Source organism: Ambystoma mexicanum, chromosome 6q, assembly GCF_040938575.1.
Source record: "Ambystoma mexicanum isolate Mex_15411 chromosome 6q, UKY_AmexF1_1, whole genome shotgun sequence".
NCBI classification, from domain to species: domain Eukaryota; kingdom Metazoa; phylum Chordata; class Amphibia; order Caudata; family Ambystomatidae; genus Ambystoma; species Ambystoma mexicanum.
In genome coordinates, this window is record NC_090937.1 from 972,617,800 (window position 1) to 972,634,084 (window position 16,285).

Here is a 16,285-nt window from a genome sequence, read left to right on the forward strand (position 1 = left end):
CAGTCCGACCTTGGCGGGACTGGTAAGTCCCCATTGTAAAAGCCATTCCCCATTCCCATTTGAGCCCCCATAGGGCTCAATGGGAATGGCGAAGGCGTCAATAACGGTACCGCAAGTTGCGGTACCGTTATTGACCCCTGTATCCCTTAACGGGTCCCGTCCTTAACGCCCGGTAAAACCAGGCGTTAAAGGAGGGACCCGCTAAGGTACCTCGGAATAGGGCGCAAAGGGATTACCGGCACCAGTGTCATTACCGGTGCCCGGTATCCCTTTGCGCCCACCTCAGAATGAGGCCCTGGGTCTGTAGACAATCCTGGGGTGCTGTGGGAGGCATACAAACCGGTGCTCAAAGGAGAGATCATCTCCTGGACTACAGCACACAAGAAAAAGCATAAAAAAACACTGCACGATGCCGAAATGCAGGTAAAACAAGCGGAAGAGTCCCATATAGCACTTGACCTGCCCGACACACACCGCTCACTGATACTAGCGCAAAAACGTCTACAGAATATTGCCCTAGATTGTGCCAAACACACACACAGGGCAATGTGAGCCAGGATATATGAAACTGCGACAATGCGGGCAAAATGCTGGTGTGGCTGGAGTGCAGAGACAGGGGTCACAGTCAGGTCAGAGTAACCAGACCAGAGGGCGCAGAACCGGTATTGACTGACCAAGATATAGCAGAGGGCTTTGCCACCTACTACGCTGAGCTGTATAAAGCACCAAACTCCTCCATTGACACCTCAATACTAGATGAAATCACCCTCCCCTCCCTAAGTGTAGACCAACAAATCCTACTAGAAAAAGACATCACGGAGGAGGAACTAATAACAGTTATGTCGGAGCTCCAATCCGGGAAAACACCTGGGCCGAATGGATTCCCGATAGAGATGTGGAAAAATATAGGGGTGAACGAGGTTGCCCCACACCTGTTACGAATGTACCTGCACACGAGGCAACAGGGTCGCTTGCCCGCAGACCTTAGGAAAGCCACCATAATTGTAATACCCAAAGCAAATAAACCCCCAGATAAATGCAGCTCATACAGACCAATCCCTCTTATAAATAGTGAAACCAAGATACTGGCAAAAATACTTGCTATTCGACTACAACAGGTTATAACATCTCTAATACATCTGGACCAATGCGGCTTCATGCCACGGAGGTCCACCCGCATGAACATACACAGATTGCATTCAGCTCTGGAAAAGGCAGCTGCCATCCAAGGCCACTAGCACTACTCGCAATAGACTTTGAAAAAGCCTTTGATTCAGTATCAGGCACTATGGGAAATAATGTGCTGCATGGGTTTCGGTCCACAATATATGGGTTGGGTGCAGCTTTTTTATAGCTCCCCCAAAGCAGAAACAAGAGTGAATGGGTGGCCATCAGGTCCTTTCAGGCTGGGGAAGGGAACAAGACAGGGTTGTCCCCTATCGGCAATGCTCTTGCACTAGCAATAGAGCCTTTCGCCGGACTGTTAAGGGACACACAGACATTGAGCGGTTTCCGTGGACGGATGAATGGGAAGACAAAGTCTCCCTATATGCAGATTACTTACTAATCTATCTAAAAGAGCCGACCAACTCCTGCTCCGTAGTAACACGCTTGCTAGAGAGATATGGTTCTTTCAGCGGCTTGCGATTGAACTGGTCCAAATCCATATTATTCCCGATCGGAGGCACAGGTGACGCTGTGCCGGAAAGTTGTCCTTATCGCTTTGAAACAGGTCAGTTTAGATATCTAGGTATACTAATCACGAATGACTTGAATGAATATGTGATTAAGAACGTTCATCCGATTGTAGAGAGATTCTCAGAGGACGTCCGTCTCTGGGCCTCCCTGCCATTAACCCTGTTAAGCAGAGCAGCGCTTTTCAAGAAATTGTCATGATTCCTGCCCCTCATGTCCCCAGCCCTCCAAGATGTCAGGCTGGAGCCAGGCCACGATCATCTACATGGCCCTCAAGGGCCTCTCCATCCCTCCAAAGACCCACTTGGAGTCAGACTTGACGCTTGTGGCACCAGACTCACTCACTCCCATAGGATAACATTGGGGATTGGACTTGTAGTGCATTGATGGGGACAAGATGGATGCCCCCACATATTTTGGTTCCCAGAACTGCATGTGCGGTCTAGTCTTTTGGGTGTGGTTCAGCCCAGAGGCACCTGGGATACCCAGAGACTATTTAAGCCACACCCAGGCTGAGAAACATGCTTTGCGTTTTCTGCACCTGCAGCGTGACACTCGCCGTGTTCGGATCGGTCTCCAGTAGGCCTGCATCTTTCTTCTGCGCTCAGCTCCTGCAAGAACAAGAACACTGTTAGGAACAGCCTTACCTTGCGGCGCTTCTGCCCATCAGTCATCACTCCTTTTGTTCTGCGGGCATCTTCAGCGGTGTCATTCCCATCCCGGCACACCGCTTCCTAAGGAAAAGGGAAAAGAACAGAAAGAAGGCATTAGTAAGCATTCTGCAAATCTTTGCTTATTTTTGAATACTGTACGAGCTTCAAACGCTTACCTGACTCCCAGCCGCTCTGGAGGAACTCTGTCTCCGGAACTTCTCATTCATCTGCAAGAGGGAAAAGACACTCCAGGTTAGCGTGGAAACATCTAGAGGCGCCGCATACTGCGCTTACCCACCGCATTTGTTCTTCATAACTGGCATCCACGCTGAAAACATTGCGGCACCTAAAAGACACAGAAAAAGAATTCAGTTCAATGCAAATACGAAAGGGGTGCATCGCGCTTTCACTCACCTTCAGCGCTACTCATCTCAGCAGCACACCGGCCATCATCTAAGGAAGGAAAGGAACGAAGTTAGAGAACTGTTCAAAAGACTCATTACACTTACCTGTCAGACTCTTGCCAGTGAAGTAACTAGACAGCAACGAGCCCGCATCAATCAACACGCCCCTGTGCTGAAGGCAGGACGGAGAGCACATTATCCAAGAAAACAAGGTGAGCTGTGGATCAAAGGGAAGGCTTGGACCCCGGTTAAGAAGGGGTTCAAGCACACAGAGACAATAGGGAGTTAAACTCTACCAATCCTGTGTTTCAGACCCAGTCTCCAGTCGAATAGCTTCCAGGGAAGGGTTCAAGGTCATAAGAAGTCAGAACAGGCTGAGTGATGTCCCTGTGGATACCAGGTGAGCGTTACAGAAATACCTTCCATGCCCTCCCGGAAAATGCTAACACATATGGCGATAATATGGATAGAGACACACAAGTACATGGGTTGAGATAAAAAAAAATACTTCAATACAACCCTTATGGGAGAATAGTAATCTCCCAGAAGTGAACAAACTCCCTAGATGGCCCAGCTGGGTGATGCTGGGGATAACGAAAATTGGTTATTTAATCGCAGAAGGCAAGCTACTGCTGTTCGAAAACTCTGGTGTCTCGTTTCGACCTCCCAACCACTGAAAGATATTGTTATACACAATTACAACATGCATTACAAACTCACCTCCCGGCTCTAGCCAACATGCCTGAAAAGAATGTGTCCCATGGAAAGAAACATAGTCCTGGAGCACATTTATACTAAACTTCTGTTTTGTACAGTGCCATAACCCCCTTTGCCACAATTGAATTATTAAATCGGAAAGGGATGCGGGCGTCATCCTACCGGAGGACTGGGTCACAATCCTGATGTACCCCCGCAAAACAGCCATATCATCGAGGCTCCAACTTATCCAGTTAAAGATACTACATAGAATACACTACCCAAGAGTGGCACTTCACTGTTGGGGCAAAACCGCTGATCCAAATTGTCTGTGCTGTAAACACAAAGAGGACACTTTCTTCCACATATTGTGGGATTGTACTCGTATCCAACAGTACTGGCAGCAATGCTGTGATGAACTTTTGCGGGTCTTGGGAAGAGTAGTTCCCAGAGAACCGAAACTATTGTTGCTGGGGGTGGAGGGTGAAGGGGAAATGTCACGATATGAAAAATTGTTTTTATCAACTGCTACAGCACTGATTAAGAGAAACATAGCGAAATTGTGAGGATCCGACACATCCCTGCAGTATGAGCAATGGGTCACAGACGTGAATATGTGCATTGCAATGGAGCAGAGGGTATACACTGCTAGAGGATGTCCTGGGAAAGCTCATAAAATCTGTCAAAAAATGGGAAGATGCTCAATAAGCCGTCATGGTCGGGCATTGTAGAATACAATGCGATGTTGCTTAGAGAGTGTTGGAAATACATAGTGATAACGGTGATTGATTTTCTAGCACCCCAAGTTTCATTTTCTTTTCTTTAGTAGTGGTCAATGACCGGCTTCGTGAGAGGCCAGTGTTGTAAGATGTCATGTTTGTATGGAAAATCAATAAAATGTGTTGCAAAAAAAATAAAAAAATAATCGGATCTCTTGGCTGCGTAAGGTTGCTCCACTGGTTTCTACAATTTGGGGATATACCACGGGGCATATGACAGCCCGAATAACAGAAAAGTGAAACGGAAGACCCTCCCCCCCTAAGGTGAACTGCAGGAGCCTTCGATGTGGTGGGAAATTGGGAACTGAAACATAAGCCTCTTTGAAATCCAGCCTCACCATCCAGTCTCATGGGTAGAGGACCTCCTGTAGGAGGTGCATCGTCTCCATTTTGAAGTGACAACATACCAAGAATGTGTTTAGCTCTTGCAAATTGACAGGCTCTGAATCCTTTTCCTTTTTTCTGAATGATGAAACGATTGCTGAGGAAAGGTAAAGACGACTTTAGAGTTGGTTTCCTGGGAGATTACCCTTATCACCACTGTGGAAAAATCGATTTTCCTTGGTATTTTTCAATCAAGATGGAATCCCTCAACAGGTTCTAAAACCCAGGGATCTTTGGTGATTTTTAGCACGTTTGATAGGAAGTATTGAATGTGCCCCGAATTTTGGTAGGGAAAAAGATGGATACGCACTCTCCATTATAACGTCTTGTGGAATATTTTCTCGAAAGATTTCCTTACTTTATTATTGACCTCTCTCGGTGGGGGCTGGAGAGCATTTGAAAGGAGGCTGACAATCCTCTACTTCTGGGTACATTAGAGGATCCCTGGGGTCGGCACGACTGGCTGGACGAGCGCTCCTGCCTCTTATGGCAATAGAAAAAAAGAGCACGTATTCATTTGCCTCCCTTACATACTGGTCTCCAAAGAGTGGTGCCTGTCATAGCTCTGGATTTTGGGTTGATTTTCAAAAAGAGACCTTTATGGAGGTCATTTGAAAAAGAGACATTGGCGTCGCCTGAACCACAAATGGCCCTATAGGCTCATCCGCACAAAATGTTGGGATCAGTTACGGTGCCCTCCTGTTTTGTAGTTTCTGCCATGTCCAGGATCTATAAAAGGGTCCAAAAAATACCAAGCAGCTTTATCCTGACATGAGAACCAGACACAGTCCATATTATTATTAATGTATTTGCCATAGTTAGATATAACCATCCCCATCCTAGGATCATCCAGGCGCATGAACAAAGGTTTGTCTGCAATGATTGGTTAGAGAGAGACAGAGAGAGGGAGAGGGAGAGGCAGAGAATACTGAGCCACATGGGGGAGATGGCTCCATTCCTTGGAACTCAGGTGGTCTATGGTGGGTGGGCCAAACATCAGGTGACCTGTGGGATCTTGGACATTGCTACAAACAAGTGGCTCCAAGTATCTCGGAATAGGATCAACAGTAAAGAAATTAAACCTATCCGCAGTTTCAACAGACGTAAGAACATCATCCATATCAATGGGTGTCGTTAGAGCTTGATGAGCGAAATCTTTCTTATTTGGATAGACCACCTTGTTTGGTTTGACCACAATTGTCTGGCCCCCTAAATTCCCAAGGTTAACCTTTTTTCTCCCATCGTGAGAGTGCTCTGAGGCATTGCCACTGCACCGATCTCTGGTGCAAGACGGTCGTTTCCTCTTTTTGGCAGAACCCCTGGATGAGCACACTTCGTCTGCAACACTCTGATTGGGGCCCTACACTAAGCATGAAAGCACATCTCTGAGAGGGGCTTGATCTCCACTCACCGCACTGGTAATCGATTTGCCTATTTCTGACGAAAAGCCTTTGAGAGAGGTAACCTCATTCCTATTAAACTCTCAGAATGAGTGCTGTTGATAAAGGATGGAAGACCCACGGACTAGTGGGCCTCGGGTTCTGCCACATTCTGAGCCTCAAAACATCCCTCCTGTGGGGAAGTGTCGGGCTGATACGCCATACTGCTCTCGGGAGCTGTTGCCCAAAGAAAAAAGTGCCTAACAGGAACTTGTACGATTGGTTTATTTTTGGTGGCGTTCACCCATGGACCATGGTGCCGGTTAATCTCTGCTGCCCTTCTGAATGCGAGAAACAGTGAGAGACATAATCCCTCTGGAGCCCCGCCATCTGAGCGATTAGGGACAAAGAAAGAAGCCGAGATGTATAAACAGACAGACAGACGTGTATTTGGAAAAAAGCTCGAGTCCCAAAACCGTTGTTGTGCAGTATACAGTAAGTCAAGAAAAGCAAAAAAAGCTTAATGTTTAGTAGGATATGAGATCTCGTTCATGCTGTCCTGGTGAGCCATGCACCAAAAAGAGACGCATAACAAACCTTCCGCCAAAATGGCTCTTATATAGAGCCTGAGAATGGACCACGGAGCAGTGAATCATCAACAAACAGAGTGACGTAAAATAACTACAGAGATACAGCCCATACCGAACTGAAATGGCAGCAGCAGGAAAAGGGGGGAATCGTTGTTTCCCTTTTAGCCAGAGCCTGTCTGAACTACAAGAGACTCTATGGTTTAAGTGATTATGGGATATGTAGTACCTGCTGCATATATGTAAACTTTGTTTAAACCTTCCAACGTTTTTCTCTTGCTGCTGTTAGAAAAGAAAAGAGTTTGGGGCATAATTGGAAGCCTCCATACCCTAGCATTAAATTACATGGATCCTGTACCCAATGCACCTTACAGGCAACAAACGATACATTCAAATAAAGGATACATACAATAGACATTCAGATTTCATGTTACAACATGAAATGAAGTGCTTAAAAAGATGTATAGGACCTATGTGTAAAATGAAGATCCGCCATTTTGGTTTACTGCAGCCTTTTAGAAAACTGCCTTCACTTTTGGACCATAGAGCATCCTTCAAACGAATCTCCTTCTTCTCTGCAGGCCCCTTCCATGGGAGGCGAAGCCATGGAGGGAAGGCCAGGAGAAAAGGCCTGAATCCTGTGGAAACCATAAACAAAATACAGCCCCAGCGCCCGGGTTCGTTGTAACACCTCACACGGCCCTCCTCTCCTGCTTTAAATGGAGGGGAAGTGCGCCGGGAGCCGAAGCCTTGGAGGGAAGGCCAGGAGAAAAGGCCTGAATCCCTCCCTGCAGCTCTGCTGCGAGGAGGGAGTGATCAGCTGTTCCAGCATCCAGCTACAGCTGCTGGTTCGTATTCACAAGCTCTGCAGTCAGAGCAAGAAGACTCAGTCTGTCTCTATTTCGGACCACGAGGCCTGCCGCCGAGGTTTCTGTGGAAACCATGAACGAAATACAGCCCCGGCACCCGGATTCATTGTCACACCTCACACAGCCCTACCCTCCTGCTTTAAATGGAGGGGAGGTGTGCCGGGAGGCGAAGCCGTGGAGCGGACGCCAGGAGAAAAGGCTTGAATCCCTCTCTGTAGCTCTCCGCTGTTCGGAGTCGCTGGTTGCTACTTCCCGCTGCCCCGCCCAAGGTAAGGGTTATGTCACCCGCCCCCTTCTCAGATCCTCTACCAATGCCCAATTGCCTGGAGAAAACAGCTCCTCGGGCGCTGCCTGTCCATTACCCGACGCACGCTTAGGAATTAGGAGCATGCCGCCCCCCAGTGTCATATACTCTCACCCCAACAGCACATCTCACATGATTTGTGTTTCCACCCCACGCTCACTGAGGAACATATTCTCTCCTTACCTCCCTCAACGCTCCTCTGTCAGAGTTTGTCACGCCGGCACCCTCCCTTTCCATGAAGATCTGCATACCGCTGTGATAGGTACTGCCCTGGACGCCAACTCGCCGCTGCCAGACCCAATATCCCTGCGGTCGCCTGCAATGTTTGGAAAGGCGTTGCAGTCATCTGTTTCCGCGGCACTCTACGCTATAAAACGCCGCCACATATGGTCACATGCTCCCAGACTCGTACTTTGCCGACACAGTCAATAACAATTCCTCACAATCGGGTCTTGAACCTGCATCCTTCCTCTGCTTGCAGCGCTGCACCCAGTCTCGGCTCCTTAAGCTTGGTCAAGCACCAGCCCACTGCCCTGCCTGCCATCAGGTGTGTGCCACCGAAAATAATATCACTACTGTTTGCCGGGCCTACTATGATATGATATGATATGGCATTTATAACGCACCTATACACAAGTGTTTCAAGGCACGACGAGGCAGGGGAGGGGGAACAGAGGAAAGACAGACAACGATTCTACTAGGCCAGGTGTCATTCAGATCGCGCAAGTGCATGTGATGCGGAGGGAGGAGAAGTGCGGGGGGGAGGGGGATACTGTAGACAGTCAGCTAGTGCCACATTTGCTCTCTGATGCTACTAGCCCTGTTTCTATGCCTCTAACCCATTTACTACTATTGCATTGTGATGTTAGTGATGTTACTAGCCCTGTTTCTATGCCTGCAGCCCATTGACCACTACTGCATTGTGATGTTAGCAATGCTACTAGCCCTGTATCTATTCCTGCAGCCCACTTACCACTACTGCATTGTGATGTTAGCAATGCTACTAGCCCTGTATCTATGCCTGCAGCCCACCTACCACTACTGCCTTGTGATGTAAGCAATGCCACTAGCCCTGTTTCTGTGCCTACAGCCCATTTACCACTACTGCCATGTGATGTCAGTGATGCTACTATCCTTGTATCTATGCCAGCAGCCCATTTCCCACTACTGCCATGTGCTGTTAGTGATGTTACTAGCCCTGTTTCTATGCATTCAGCCCATTTACCACTACTGTCATGTGATGTTAGTGATGTTAGTAGCCCTGTTTCTATGCCTGCAACCCATTTACCACTCCTTCCATCTGATGTTAGTGATGTTACTAGCCATGTAGTTATGCCTGCGGCCCACTCACCATTCCTGTCTTGCACTACTACCACAGCCGAATCCAAGTGATTTGACCGAATGCAAAACTATCGAGGCTGAAATATCCGAAAACAAAGTGCTCGAATGACCAAAAGTTCAAACACTTTGTTTTCGGACATTTCAGCCCTGATAATTTGCTAAAACACACATTCTCACACACACAACACACCCATAACACCCTACCACCCACACCCCCAGCACACGCCCACCCACACACCCACACCACCAACATAAACAAACCCCACTTACCTTCATCTTCACGCTGGTTCCTGCAGCGCCAGTTCCCTTTCACTTCGGTGATCCGGAACCGGCGCTGCAGGGTCTTTTTTTTTTTTCTTCTATTTTAAACAGACGGCTGCGGGCGTGTCCCCCGCAGCCAACGCTCACTATACCATAAAGTATACTGAGTGGGGCAATGCGGGGGACAACCCCGCAGCCCTCGTTTTTTTCAATGCTACCACAAAAGGATCAAACTTTTGGTGTTCGATCCATTGGTGGTAGCATTTTTAGAACTTTCGGTCGTTTCAACCTATTTTTCCGGTCATTTCGACCTAAACTATCAGCCAGGCTTCCCTCCAACCCAGCACCACTGCTCCTCACCCTTCCCTCTGCCACCCATCTCCCGTCTTGGTTGTCCCACTTAAATGTGCTTTGGTCAACTCCCGCTCCCTACCTGCACACAGCCTGGATGTGCATGACCTTATCATCAAGGGCAATCTTGACTTACACTTTCTCTGCAAGACTTGGTTAAATGAGACCTCTGCCCCTTCCCTTTCCCTTGCTACACCACATTTAGGCAAGACCGGACAGGTCAAAGGGGCATTGGAGTAGCTGCCATCGCCAAGGAACCGCTCACCATCAGAAGGATCCAAGGGGAAATGGGTCAGAACTCTGACTACCTCTTATTCAAACTGAAGCTCCCGCCGCACTGTACTATTGCCTTCCATCTTGTCTACCGCCCGCCAGGCCCCTCCACCGACTTCCATTTGGCCCTTATCCACGCACTATCAGATAACCTCAATAAATCTTCCAATCTAGGGCTTAATGACCCTAATGATACCAGCGCCTCGACCCTGCAAAAAGCCCTATCCACCATAGGGTTTACTCAAGCCATCTCTAAGCCTACCCACATTAAAGGTTGCACACTCGACTGGTTATCCCATCACAATTGTCCCATCCTTGTCCCGGAAATGTCTCCCATTCCTTGGTCTGAACACTTTTGCATCAAATTAGACATCATTACCTCCAATGAGCCTCCGAAGTCTACTATCTCTCTCCCTGCTGCATTCTCGAGAAGCTAGCGTAAGCTCACTAAGGAGACTCTATGCCCCTACCTCCTGGTACTCACCCTCTTGCTCCCCTTCCCGTTGACCCAGAGCGTCTGGCAACAGCACTTAATAGGGTAATTACCCAAGCGGTAGATGTCGTTGCTCCGCTCACTCTTAAAAAAGCCAAAAAAGCAAAGCACTCCAATGCCTGGTTCATCCAGGAGCTCCTGGAATTTCGTTCTAAAATAAGGGCAGCGCTTGCTACTTGGAAAAACAACCCTAATGACGCCTCTAAAGCAGCCTTTAAGACTATCTCTAAAGATTATAAAACTGCTATCATTCAGGCTAAAGCTGCCTCCTTCAACACTAGGATTGGGACAAAGGAAATATTTGCCGTATTTAGAGAATTGGAGACTCCCTCATCCCCGCCTCCTACTCTCATGAAGGATGAGACATGGTGCAACAAAATTCAAGCTGCCATGCTTGACAAACTTGATACCTTGCACACCAAAATCTTAGCCCACCAAAAGCCCCCGTCTAATCTTCTGGCTAATAGTCACAATACCACTGCCCCAGTAACCCATCCTAGCCAACCCCCGGTGTTTGAATTTAAGGATATGAGCGAACTTGAAGTCATTGCCCTCCTCAAATGCATCAAATCATCTAATTGTAAAAGTGACGCCTGCCCGGCTCAGGTCTTCAAAGACTGCGCCTCCTCCCTCGCCCCATGTATCACACTGCCTTCATTAATTCATCCTTCCAGTCCCAACTGGACGCAAGGAAGCGTGGGTCCGACCGCTTCTAAAAAAACCTTCCCTTGACCCATCGGTCCCAGGGAACTACAGGCCCATTACCACTGTCCCCTTTCTGCCACAAATCCTGGACAAAGCAGCCTACCTGCAAGTCCAAAAATTCCTTGAAGACAACCACCTTCTTGGTCTACAGCAGTCCGGGTTCCGGCCATGACATGGCACCGAAACCGCTCTGCTTGACCTAAAAAATCAAATGGATGACTTCAGAGATGCAGGCAAACCTGCACTCCTCCTTCTCTTAGACCTTTCCGCTGCCTTTGATCTGGTGGATTACAAGACCCTCTGCCATCATCTCTCCTCCGCGGCCAATTTCTCCCTGAGGGCCTGTGCATGGATAACTTTGTTCCTACAGGAAAGAGTGATGAAGGTTTTCTCTGAATCCTCAGGTGCTAACCCTAGTCTCATTAAATGTGGGGTCCAACAGGGTTCAGGCATAGCTCCCACTCTACAACCTCTTCATGAGGCCCCTGTTCAAATTTTGGCTGCCCTGGGCATCTCATACACTAACTATGCTGATGAAACTCAGGTGCTCATCCCCCTCTCAGGGTGATTATCTATCTGACCTGAACACCCTCAATTCCATTTACTCAACGATCCAATCCTGGATGGCAGAAAACTGATTATGCCTCAACAGTGAGAAAACCAAACTTCTGCTAATTGGTTCCCCCTTGGGTAAATTGGATAAGCAATACTGCTCCTTCACCGTTGATAACATCCCCATCGCTGTCTCACAAGTCATCAAGACACTGGGCGTGTATCTTGAACCCAACCTGACCATGGATAGACAAGTTAATGCTATGGCATCCTCCTCAGCCTATAACTCCAAACTGCATAATGCAGCCAGACCCTTCCTCTCCCAACAGAATTGTCTCACCATTGCTAGGGCGATAATTGGGTCAAGGTTGGACTACTGTAATGCCCTGTTTGCAGAGACCTCCAGCAAGAATCTGGCAAATCTTCAACTAGATCAGAACAACGCCTTGAGGGCCACAACGGGCATTTCGCGAAGGGACCATATCTCTGAAGTCAGAAGGCAGGTACATTGGCTCCCGGTCAAGGAAAGGATTGTTTTCACAACCCTCGCCTTCACACACAAATGTCTCCATGGCTTTCCTCCCCCTTATCTTGCTCAAAGGATTGCAAGAGACATGGCATCTAAAAATTCTAGAGTGGCTTATTCTAATAGAATCACTGTTCCTCTAACCCGCAGAGTATGTGCGGGTGGTACCAGCTTCCCAACTATGGCCGCCACTTTTTGGAACACCCTCCCATCCCAGATTAAGCTGATTGACTCTCATGCAGCCTTCCAGAAAGCCATCAAAACTAGGCTCTTTGTTTGTAAGTGCATTTTTAGCACCTGTATGTATCTCTGTTTATGCACCTAAGTAACCTGTATCAAGCTATTCCTGTTGGGCAGCACTCCCGAACCCTCTATGTACCTCTTTATATGCAACAAAACAACTTGTACCAAACAATACCCTGTTGCGCCGCATTCTTGTAACCCTGAATCAAGCCTTCTTACGTTCCTCATAGCACCTCGGTGCCTGTGGGCTGTAGTGCGCTCTATAAATCCAAAAATAAAATAAAATATTAACCGCGCCTTGAGTGCATTCTGACACACATCTACCAATAAATTCAGGGACCAGATAGCCCAACACCCCCCATTCGAAAAAAGGGCAAAAAAAACCCTTTAATTTTCTCGGATACATTCATGTACTTGGAGGATCTCTATCGAGGGTAGGCCCATCTCTGCAAGATTGCAATAAACTCATACATTTCCTGTAAGCCCAGGTTTTACATTTGCACATCTCCTGGGATATTTTCCAGGCCTGTGCACAGCAGACATATTACAGTAATAAAACCTACTCTCCCCTGTTAGCTCTGGACAGCAGTTCAATATAAAGTCCTCAATATCACTGATCGAACAAAATAAGTTCAATATCTGTCTCTGTCTATAACTTCACTAATATGCTGTCTGCATAGTAAATAGGACACAAAAAACTACTTATAAATGCATATAAAATAAAGCTACTTCAATTGGTTCCTTTTCCCATAGGTACCTAAAATTGTGAATTGCCTTTTAGGCTAGGATCATCACTTTTGTTGTATCTGCATTTATCATGCAGTAATTTCCTCTGGAAAAGCCTACCAGAGTATCACACTTTCTTAGTAGGCTAAATCCCACCCAGCTTTATCATCATCATAGTGTAAAATTGGGCATTTATTTCCAACCCTGGGGAAAAAGATTGTGTATTTTAGCTCCTGGCTGGCAAGTCAGCTAAAAGCACTTTACCAAAGAGTAGGGCCACAATGCATCCTTGATGGGATTTCCTGGTATTTACAACTTTAATGCATGACCCCACCCTACCTAAATTCACTCTTGCCCGGGTACCCTCTCAGAGTTGCAAATTCTGGTAGTGGCATTGCCATATGTTGTAATTATACATGTATGTATAGCCAAAGGTGCTCCAGGCCACCCGGTCAAATGCTGTGTGAAAACTACTGAACGGCAAACTTCTTTTTAACCATCAGCTGTACATTTCTGGGTAGCAAATTACAAGAAGGCAAGGCAGTGTTCCTCAGGGTCTTTTCCTTTGCAAAAGGCCAGCAGATCCTTATTCCGGCCTTCACCACTCAAGATAATTTAACAGCAGTTTGAAAAGATTGTTTCTGATGTACCCAGGAGAGTAATTGTGTGGATGGACCTTCAATCACCTTAACCCAAACAGGCCCACCACTTAAAAAGTGAGTACACGGTTGTACATAAAGCAAGGTTATTGTACAAAACTCCTGGGAGCGGATAGTTGGTGTTGCAGGACCAAACCAACCCAACTCTCAACAATAACACATCAATTCACATTTTTCATATATTTTTGCAGCTGTTAAAACACTCCCAAAATAGGTTATTGCAATCCACCCCCGAACATGATTGGACACAACCCTCTTCAAAGAAATGCCATCTTTTCCCAAACCCTACATTTTCATTCGCCAGGTTTACCTCAATAATTATCTTCCGATTATATTTATAACACTACCTCGACAACGCATGGTTAAACATTGGTTTTGAAAATGTAGTTCATTTGTATGGACATTTCCTGCATTATGAGGAGGCTGGGTGAATGATTTTCCTTCGTTCGTGATGCTATCTCATTTCCCAGGTCCCTGTTCTATCAACTTTCCAATCTACAAGGCTCCCACACTCCATCGCACAATTGGAAACTCCTAAATAGCTCTAGGCACCAGCTTGCCCCATGTTTTAATGTTTTACTGCTGATCAGAATAAATAACAAAACTCCCTCGGTCATGGTCTCAAACAGCAGAAGAATATATCTACTATCTACAAGACTTATCAGAACATAAAACTCAAGGCTTTTTGTGCAGCTGTTGACCGCAAAGGCCGAAGTCACTCATTTACCTGCCTTTCTGCCGTCTGAAAACCTGTTTAGAAGTGAAAGTGCATTTTGCAAGAACGCCCTAACCACTGTGTTCTGATTCATTGCAAAAAGGCCACTTTTATTGAAATTCATGAATTCCTCATGTATTTATGTTGATTTGTATGTATGATTTTCCATTTGGTGGATTTAATACTTTATCTTTCTTCGTGCGTGCAAGCTAATATGTATCAGTTCTAAACAAAAAGTAACACTAAAAGTAACACATCCCATCCACAATTATGTACACTTGATACAAATGAAAATGCAACATCGCGCTTAGTTTGCCGCACCCCCAGTCATCAATATGGAGCACACAACATGAAGACATCGTAATGATGGGAACCCTTCTTGACCACCTCAACGTTATCAACCTGAAAACATTGTCTTATCACTGCGCCCTTTTTTTATAGATCAAAGTGATTACCCAACCACATGATGATGAGGGAGACATTAATGGGCCTCATTACGAGGTTGGCAGTAGCCGTGCCTGTAATACAGGAATGGCTTCCGCCAGTATTTTCTTTTCTGGTGCCCAAGAATGGGCAATTACCGGTTCATTACGACCTTGCCGGACCCAGTAATTGCACATTCCTGGACGCCGTAAAATATTCTTCCCCATTCCCATCTGAGCTCCATAGGGCTCAATGGGAATGGGGAAGCTGGATGCAGAGCATGTCGGATGCACCGGCACTGTTGATAATGGTGCTGGTGCATCCGACATGCTCTGCTCGCGGGTGCCAGTATGGCCACCAGGTCAGACCAGGTGGGTGCAATGGCACCCGCGATCAGAACTCATAGTTTGCTGGTCCGGAAACTACAGTACTGGCATGCTTACCGGTACTGTAGTTCCCAGACCGGCAACCTTATAATGAGACCCATTGGCCCTCTTTACAAGTCCGGCGGTAACCTTGCCAGTAAAACCAGCAGGTTGCCGCCGGACTTGTAAACCGTTACCAGCACCTAGCTTCCTGGTAACACCGGGACATTACAAGTCCCGGCGGACTAGGAGCTAGGTGCCGGTAATATGTTCTTCTCCATTCCCATAGATTTCAATAGGACTCTATGGGAATGGGGACCACGGAAACACTGGCACCGGTAATAATGGTGCCGGTGCTTCTGTGAAAGTCTCGCCCATCAGACTTGTATTTTGCCGGTCCGGAAACAATGGTGCTGGTAAGCTTACCGGCAACGTTGATTCCGGACCGGCAAAATTGTAATGAGGGCCATTGAGCCAAAAGTGGTGCCCATTGCATTATGCACAAAAACATTGGGTGCTAGCAGGCCTATTTGCAGGAGAGGTTTTACTACTCTTGATATTACAGCAAATATCCCTCCTTGGGAACACTAGTGGTGGCCCCCAGAGCACTCCTAATTAGAGATTGCACATTTTAACAACTCCATCTTTCACCCTTTATTGAATGCCCCTATAAACAGTGTTGTGATGTTGCTTACTCCATCCTGCTTCCTGCACATTATTCTGGTTGGCAAGGACTCATTAGTTTCTTCCTCAATGGTCTTCCGCAATATGCTGGTACAGGGAGGACGCTAGCTCTTTCCCTTCAAGGTTCCTTCTCTTAGGACCACATCAAGGCTTCATGGTACAAAGAAAAGTATCAAAGAGTCGCGGGAGTCAAAGCCTTAACAAAGGTGCAAAGTTAC

At 47.0% G+C, this 16,285-nt stretch overlaps 1 long non-coding RNA gene across 1 annotated transcript in view; it reads left to right on the top strand.

The window, feature by feature from the left end:
• Positions 1-7,389: 7,389 nt before the first annotated feature.
• Positions 7,390-16,285, top strand: part of LOC138515576 (uncharacterized) — a 265,603-nt gene continuing 256,707 nt past the window's right edge. Inside the window, exon 1 of the long non-coding RNA XR_011282083.1 lies at positions 7,390-7,715. This is a non-coding gene — a long non-coding RNA (uncharacterized lncRNA). The remainder of the gene's footprint in view (positions 7,716-16,285) is intronic.